The sequence below is a fragment of the Spermophilus citellus genome (genome assembly GCF_964194105.1).
Source record: "Spermophilus citellus genome assembly, chromosome: 4".
In the NCBI taxonomy this organism is placed as follows: domain Eukaryota; kingdom Metazoa; phylum Chordata; class Mammalia; order Rodentia; family Sciuridae; genus Spermophilus; species Spermophilus citellus.
Genome location: NC_138185.1, coordinates 66,611,545 through 66,619,696, shown reverse-complemented (window position 1 = coordinate 66,619,696; position 8,152 = coordinate 66,611,545).

The window sequence follows — 8,152 nt, the reverse complement described above, 5'->3', positions numbered from 1 at the left end:
CTGTCCTTGGTGCTGACAGCTTTCCCAACAGCAGGGCAACAGGCCCTTCCCTGAGAAAGTATGGGTAGCATAGCTTCACGTCCACCTCAGAAAGGTCCAGGGCAGAGGTCTCTGCATGGGTGGGTGGGGACAAGTCTCTAAAGAACCCACCATGGGGCCATACTTTCAAGAAGGGACGTGTGATGACCAATTTTGGCAAGAGAGCCCCACAGATAGCACCTGCTGAGAAAAAACAACTTCTGTATTTTTCTCCAATTCCATCTTCCATTATCTCAGCCTTGGAAATGGGGAAGGGGGAACAGATGGAGCAGGGAGAAGCTTTGAAAGGGTTGTTAGACTGAAGTTTTGTTTTAGATTTGACTGAACTTTTAGATCTCTGACAGTTGTAATTGTCAAAATGGAAATTGCGTGTGTGTGTGTGTGTGTGTGTGTGTGTGTGTGTGTGTGTGTGTGTTGTTGGGGACAGAATCCATCTAGTATGGCTTGCACATACCAGGCAAAGGCTTTATCACCGAGCCACATCCCAAACTCCAAATGGGGCTTATTCTCACAATTAAAGTTAAAAAAAAAAAAAGCTGGGCACAGTGGCACATGTCTGAAATCCCAGCAACTCAAGAAGCTGAGGCAGGAGGATAGCAAGTTTGGGGTCAATTCAGACAATTTAGCAAGACCCTGTCTCAAAAAATAAAAGGGCTGGGTGGGGGTATAGCTCAATGGTTCAATCACCAGTACTGCCAAAAAAAAAAAAATAAAGGGATAAAGGTGGGGAAAATTGTCCTGTGATGGTGGTGCTGCAGGAGATGTAACCCACATAGTTGACGTAAAGCAGTGATGGGAAAACAATCAAGTCCCATCCTATGAGTCTTCTGGGCTCAACCTGCATAGTGAACTTGCTGCACTCACTGAGGGACTGGGCAGTGAAGGGGGCTCAGTCTGCAGAGACTGGCTATGTCCTCCGGTGGCAGGGAAGTGAGCGAAGCTGCACTTTTTGCTTATCGAATCCTGGGAGATGTGGGAGCTGCATGGTGACCCAGTTTTCTGCCTCTGTCTGAGCAAAGCGAGCTCTGATTATAGGAGGTGTGAGGGCTCTAAATGACTGAAAAGTACTTTTCAATCAGACAGAAAATAGGTGAGAAATGCATTTCCGTTAATGCCCCAATTATCCCAGTCCCAACAGGACAAAAAATGTGCTTTTGCCTGCTCCCAGGGACTTGGCTGTCAGGGTCCAGATTGTCCTCTCCCAGATGTGGCTTTGTGCTCAGATGGCACAACTGAGAGTGGCTGGAGAGGCATCCTCATCTGCCCCTTTCAGAGGGCCCAGGATGCAGGCCCAGAAAAGGAGCCTTGACTCTCAGAAGCAGAACCCTCTAAGACCAGGGTAGCTAGGAAGAGCCACAGGTTCCTGTTAGACTCTCCCGGTAGCAGTTTCAGAGCTTCTCTTCCATCTTTGACCCCAAAAGGGCATCTTTGCCTCCTCATCAATCATCTGCGTTCTTGTAGGTCTTCCTGCCTTTTCCTGTTCCCCATTCCCTCATTCCTTCATCACAGGGCCCCAGGGAGGTCTCCCTACCATGCTGTGACCCTAGTAACTCTTACAAGGGCTCCTACTGCTTACTGGCCATGGAGGGCCCTCTTAGGACCCCAGTGGACCCCCTCGAGTGGCTGGCTGCCTTTTCCCCACCCAAGCCTTGTCCCTTTGTCTCCTAAATGTCTACCCACCTTCTTCTCTCCACCCTTACTGAGTACTCCAGCATTCTTTCCTACCCCTGTGTATTAGACTCCTGTGGCTGCTGGAACATATGACCACAAATGGGGAGGAGGACAAACCATCAACACGTGTTCCCCTGTAGTTCTGGAGGCCAGAAGTCTGAGGTTAGTTTACTGGACCCAAATCAAGAGGAGTCAGGGGGCTGGAGATATGGCTCAAGCGGTGGCACGCTCGCCTGGCATGCGTGCAGCCCGGGTTCGATCCTCAGCACACATACAAACAAAGATGTTGTGTCTGCTGAATACTAAAAAATAAATATTAAAAAAATTCTCTCTCTTAAAAAAAAAAAAAAAAAAGAGGAGTCGGGGCTCTGCTGCAAGGCCCTAGGGAAGAATCAGTCTGCTTTACCAGTTTCCTACAGCTATGGACTCTCCTTGATTGTGGCTGCCTCTTCAGTCCCTGCCTTCGTGATCACGGGGCCTTCTCTTCTGTGTGCTCAAATCTCTCTCTACCTCCATTATATAAGCGCACATGTGATCCAATGTAGGACCCCTCCCATCCTACCCTCCAGATAATCCCCCATCTCAAGATCTTTCATTCAATCACATCTGCAGAGACCGTGCTTTTTAAATTTTTTTTAAAAATTATTTATTTTTTAGTTTTCGGTGGACACAACATCTTTGTATGTGGTGCTGAGGATCGAACCCAGGCCGCACGCATGTCAGGCGAGCTTGCTACCGCTTGAGCCACATCCCCAGCCCCCACAGACCCTGTTTTTATTGTGACATTTGCAGGCTCCTGGTGTTAGGACCTGATGTCTTTGGAAGCCTTTATTCAGCCTGCTACTCTCTCCCTACTTCACAATGTGCTCTAAATGGTTTGTAGTTTATCAAATAGACAGTGTCATTTCTGTTCACTTTGTTCGTGCCATCCTCTCTGCTGGAAGCTACCCATCATCCCCCATTATCCCATCCCCCACATTCACCTCTCAACTCTTTTAAAAAATTTTCTCCCAGTACTGGAAATTGAATCCAGTAGTACTTTACCACTGAGCTACCTTTTACTTTTTATTTTGAGACAGGGTCTTGTTAAGTAGCTGAGTATGGCTTTGAACTTCTGATCCTCCTGCCTCAGCCTCCCAGTAGTCACTGGAATTATGGGTGTGCACCATTACCATGCCTGGCTCCTAACTTCTATTCATATTTTGAGCTCAGGTGTCACCTCTTCTAGGAAGTATTCCTTGATCCCTCTTCTCATCACCCCTACCATCATCACACTCACTCTCAGGTGCCCCTGTTGTGTGGTAGCACCTACAATAGACTTTCTGAATTTGTCTTTCCCTCTGGCCTCAAAGTGGTTCAGGGCAGTTACCTGGGCTTGGTCATCTTGTTTCTGAATACTGATAGATGTTCAGGGAAGGGGGAAAGAAAGACTCTTGGGGGATACCCTCTTGAATCATTTGGCTTTTTAATTTCATTTCATTTTTGGCTACAGATTTTTAACAATCTGGTTTAATCTACAGTTGAGTGAACTAAAGGAAATAGGAAGATGGGTGGCTGGCTCCTGTACAACATTTTCTAATTAAAAATTACAGGAAAAATGTTTTAGAATAATAATAATAACAACAACAGATGGGTGTGCATCTGTATTCACCACTAGGTTCCCAGCCAGGACTGCAGAATGGAGCCGGCCTCTGTGAGGACAGAGCTACCAGCTCTGCAGTGTTGGAGCAGGAGGGCCGGAGAGGCAGAGCCATCCTGGATGACACCAGCTGGGTACAATCAGAGTACCCAGTTATCTCAGTGAGCTCCCCTAATAGCACCTAACAGGAGGGAGTAACTGAGGCTCAAAGAGATGCAGTCATCTCCTTATGCCTAGGTCACAAAGCAGAGCACTTAAACCTGGACCCAGTGATTGCAAAGCTTACCTCAGCAGGCTGAAGGAATGGATGACCAGAGGAAGCACTGGCCAGGAGTCCAGGGGAGAAGAACTAATTGTATTCTCTGGGACATCCAATATGGCTTTTACAGCACCCTTGGGTTCTCCTCCAAGGTGATCTAATGCATTAGGACCTGGGCATTCCTCCAGGGGTTAGTTGTAGGCTCCTCAGATGCCAGAGTTGCATCCCACTCCCCTCCTCCACTGTTCTCATGGGGAAACTGAGGTCTGATGGGTAGGGGAGTAGTGGGTGGGCTCAAGTGAGTATAGATAACAGGTATCCTTCTAGCCAGGGACCCTTGTGACACCACACTGCTCCTCACTTGACATTTCAGTTCAAGGGGATTACGCAGATCCAAGGTGGTTAAAATGCTACAGGGCACTATGGTAACGGAGCACCCTGCTCTGTCTGCCCCTCCTTCCAGCCACAAAATAAAGACATTGAGCGGCACTGTTCTGGAAAGACTTGTATGATAATTTGAGAGTTAGTGCCCAGTTTGATTGAAACTAAGCTGGCAAAGGAGAGACGCCACAACAAATGTTGGTAATTACCACATCAAATTTCAGAGGCAAGTCTGGTGTCTTTCCCCAAATCCTGGGCCAGCAATGGGGGCAAGGGAGTGTTACAGGGTCTGAGTGTGTCAGAATGTATACTCAAAACATGTTATGAGCACATTCAGATAATTTACATAATGCCTGACTTCGGCTTCTATATACTTTTCTTAAAACAGCTTTTTATTTCTTATTTTAATTGGCTCGGTGTAACAGCACACACATGGCACCCACTTCTAAAGGTGAGAAAGGTAGAAAGTTCTCCTTCTATTTGATCCCCACTCCTCAGCCCCTCAGTGTCTCTCTCTGGAGTAGAGCATGCTACTATATCCAATTTGGGATATGTCTTTCAAGATATCCAACGCCTCTATAAACATATGTGGACACATGTACTCACTTTTCTACAAAAACTAGTGACTATACAATGCACTGTATTCTGTCATATTCTGTCACCTACTTTTTTTTTTTGGGTACTGGGGATTGAAGCCAGGGGCACTGTACCATTGAGCTACTTCTCTAGCCTGTTTTATTTTTTATTTTGAGATAGGGTCTCACTGAGTTGCCCAGGCTGACCTCAAACTTGTGATCCTACTGCCTCAGCTTCCCAAGTTGCTAGGATTACAGGTGTGTGCTACCATGCTCAGGTCTGCTTCTTCATTTTTCTCTTAGCAATACATCTTGGCTTGTTTCATGGATTCCATCCCATGTGGATGTACTAATTTCTTTCACTAACCCCTTATTGATGGATATTGATGTTCAAATCTTTTTCATTCACAGTGCCTCAGTGTCTGTCTTTATATACTTGGTACACATTGGAAAATATATCCATAGCTGTGCTATTCAAAATGGCAGCCACCAGTCACATGTCTATCTAAATTTAGTCAAGTTAGGTAACACTGAAAATTCAGTTCCTTGGTCACACTAGCCACATTCGAAGAGCCATGTGGGGCTGGTAGCTTTCACACTGGCAGAACAGACAGGGAATGCTTCCATCTTGCAGAAAATTCTTGATGAATAATGCTCCTCTTGCTAGAGGATATGTTCTTAAAAAGGAATTAGGAAGCCAAAGACCTGTGCATCCTATGTGTTGACAGATATGGCCAAACCTCCGCCCTGAAGAGGCTCTAGTTATACGAATTCCCCCCAGTGACAGCTGAAGGAGAGGAGAGCTCTTTTGTTTGAGAACAATTGTATGAAATGTTGGAAAGTACAAGAAATGTTCCCTGTGTACTGATTCCAAGGACATTCTGTTTCTGTTGAGGTGTTCGTGTTGCTTATATCAGATGCTGCTGTTCCCAAATTAATGAAGGGCATACTTGTCCCTGGGGTCCCACCTGGTGTTGTCTCTTGAAGGCCTGGCCTCTTGCTACGTTGCCAAGATCTGCTTCTCCCCAGCATGTGGTCCACCATGTCACAAAAATAAAGTGATGATTCCCTCATACTCCATGTTGCCAGGATGCCCTTTCCAGGAGACGCCACTCTTGGCCCACATCACCATTTCCTCCCTTCCCATTGTCTCCCAAGCTCTCACCCTTTGGTGAATCTTGCCATACATGTTGCCAAACTCCATGGGCACCTTCCAGGGCTTGTCCTACAGTGGGCCTAGCTGACCTCTGGGCAGCATTTGCCATCCACTCTCTTTCTTCCTGAAGTGCTGGTCCCTTTGGCTTCTGAGATGCTGCACCCTCCTCTCCATGACCACTCCACCCCGCACCTTTGCCAGCTTTCCTCCTGGTGGCATTTAAAGACGGGGCGTCTTTTCGCTTGTTCTTTACTTTTCCCTTGCCAGTTTCATCCCCACTGTGACTTTGATTAACATCTCTACATTGGGGGAATGATGGTAACACCTTTTAATTTCTGTTTCCTTGATGACTAGTTAGATTAAGTGTCTTTTCACGGTGTGGAACCTTCTGTTTCTTCCTATATAGAAGCAGAGTTGACACTGGATGTTAGAAACAGATTCGAATCCAGATCCTGGCTCTGGCAAGGCTCTGGCACTAGCCCTTCTGGCACTGCTTGACTCTTCTGGTTATATACCTGTCAGCATCTCCACCCAGTCTCTATGTGGGCACCCTGTTCCAGCTTACAGCCTGCTTTCTGAACTCTCACCCTCTCTCCCTTGCCTCCTTGGTCCTACCTCCATTCACCCTACTAAGAGAGCCTCTCATGGCCGTCATTTCCCCAGGCTCCTTGCTCCTTCCTTTTGCTCACTCGACAGAGCCCACTTGCACATCCCCAGTGACCAGCATGTTCCCCACTCCTCACCACCACCACCTGGACATTGTTTTGCCCCCCCATGCAGCATTCCTTTGCCTCTGAAGTTCCTATTGTCTTTTCCTTCTCTCTTCTTACACTCCTGAATTTCTTCCTAGACTCTGGGACACTCCACTTTGCTTAGGGACTTTGAATCTCATAGACCTTCTCTGTCCCTGCCCTGGCATCAACTTTGGGTTTCAGCATAACTTTCTTGGTCCACATCTTGTAATACTTGACTTAAAACTATTTTATTTCAACTGAATTTTTGACACTCATGTACTTTATTTCATACTTTTACTCTGATTCTCAAGTTTCTAACCATATCCTTCTACTCGCCTCCCTCTTTTTCATTGCATCCGTTGAACGTGTTGTTATCCTCCATGTTGACTGGAAATTTTGATCTCTATTCACCTCCCTATTTAGTCTAAACCTCATGACCCCTGTTATGCCAACTAAGCCATAACCAGTAACCTGATGACCTTCCACCTCCCTTACCTTGGGTGTGTGTGCTACTTTGCTAATTTCTAATCCCAAGTCCTTGCATTGACCCATCTGTTTGCCTTGAATGTCATTTTCTCCTAAAGGTCTTCCCTTCTGTTCCCTTAAATGGAGATCACTTGCAGTCAAACTCTAACATTTATGCCTCTTTTAAGCTTTAAGCTAATTCAGCCGCATCCCTGCCTGGTCTCCATAGACCGTGAACTCCAGCATGGTAGTGATACACAGTGCCCTCAGTTCCCAGACTCTGTTTGTGGCTAACCTCTGTTGGCTCAATTTGGCTGAAAGGACAGTTTTTGCTTTTGGCAATGACCACTCCATCACATTGAGCTGATGGTATCCAGATTTAACAAACAACATGTCCTTCTAAAATGAAAAATAAAATAAAATAAAATGAATTATGAAGCCTGTGGGAAGATATATATACATTTTTTAAAAATGGGCACCTCAGAGCTAGGTTGCAGGGAGGTGATTTCTCCCTAAGTGCCAAGTGACATTCTGGTAGCAACCAGGGACTCTAGTATTAAACTGGCTTATTTTGGCAGTGATCATACATCTCAGTGTCAGGTAATGGCCTTGGCAAAAGGCTGCAAAAACACCCCATCTATGCTGAAAGATATTGGATTCGTACTTCTGCTGTGTAGGACAGATATCTCTGGTGTAGCCAGGCCTTGTGCCACCAGTTTTAGAAGCAAAACTGCAAATATACGCATAGAAATTATCCAGGGTCCTGCTGCCAGGAAACAAGGATGCGTGTCACACACGCTTATGCCAATACTCTGCTTGTGCAAACACTCAGTACCCAAATGTGGGGCTTTGCCTGAGGGAAGCACAAGTACACATTCCACAGTTTTCTCAGGACATACCTACTGCTGAGAGCTGGTGGTAGCAGGGGAATGGCAACCTTACTTTAGGTAAACAAACACTGCCTTGCTTGACCAGTCTTCAGGGGAGATGCCTTGGTTTCCCCAGAGGGCTGGGGACCAGACTTTGAGAAGCCAAGAAGAAATGGTTAACAGTTGAAGAGAGAAGAGAGCACAGTTTTGTTGGCCACTCAAGAGCCCAGAAAAGGTGTGCACTGACAGATCACTACAGAAAGCAGTGGGTTTCCCTGTACTTTGGAAAGGAAGGTTTGTGCAGAACTGACTTTTGGGACTTGGGCCAGGGATTTATTTCTGGGTCCAAGACCATTCATTCCTT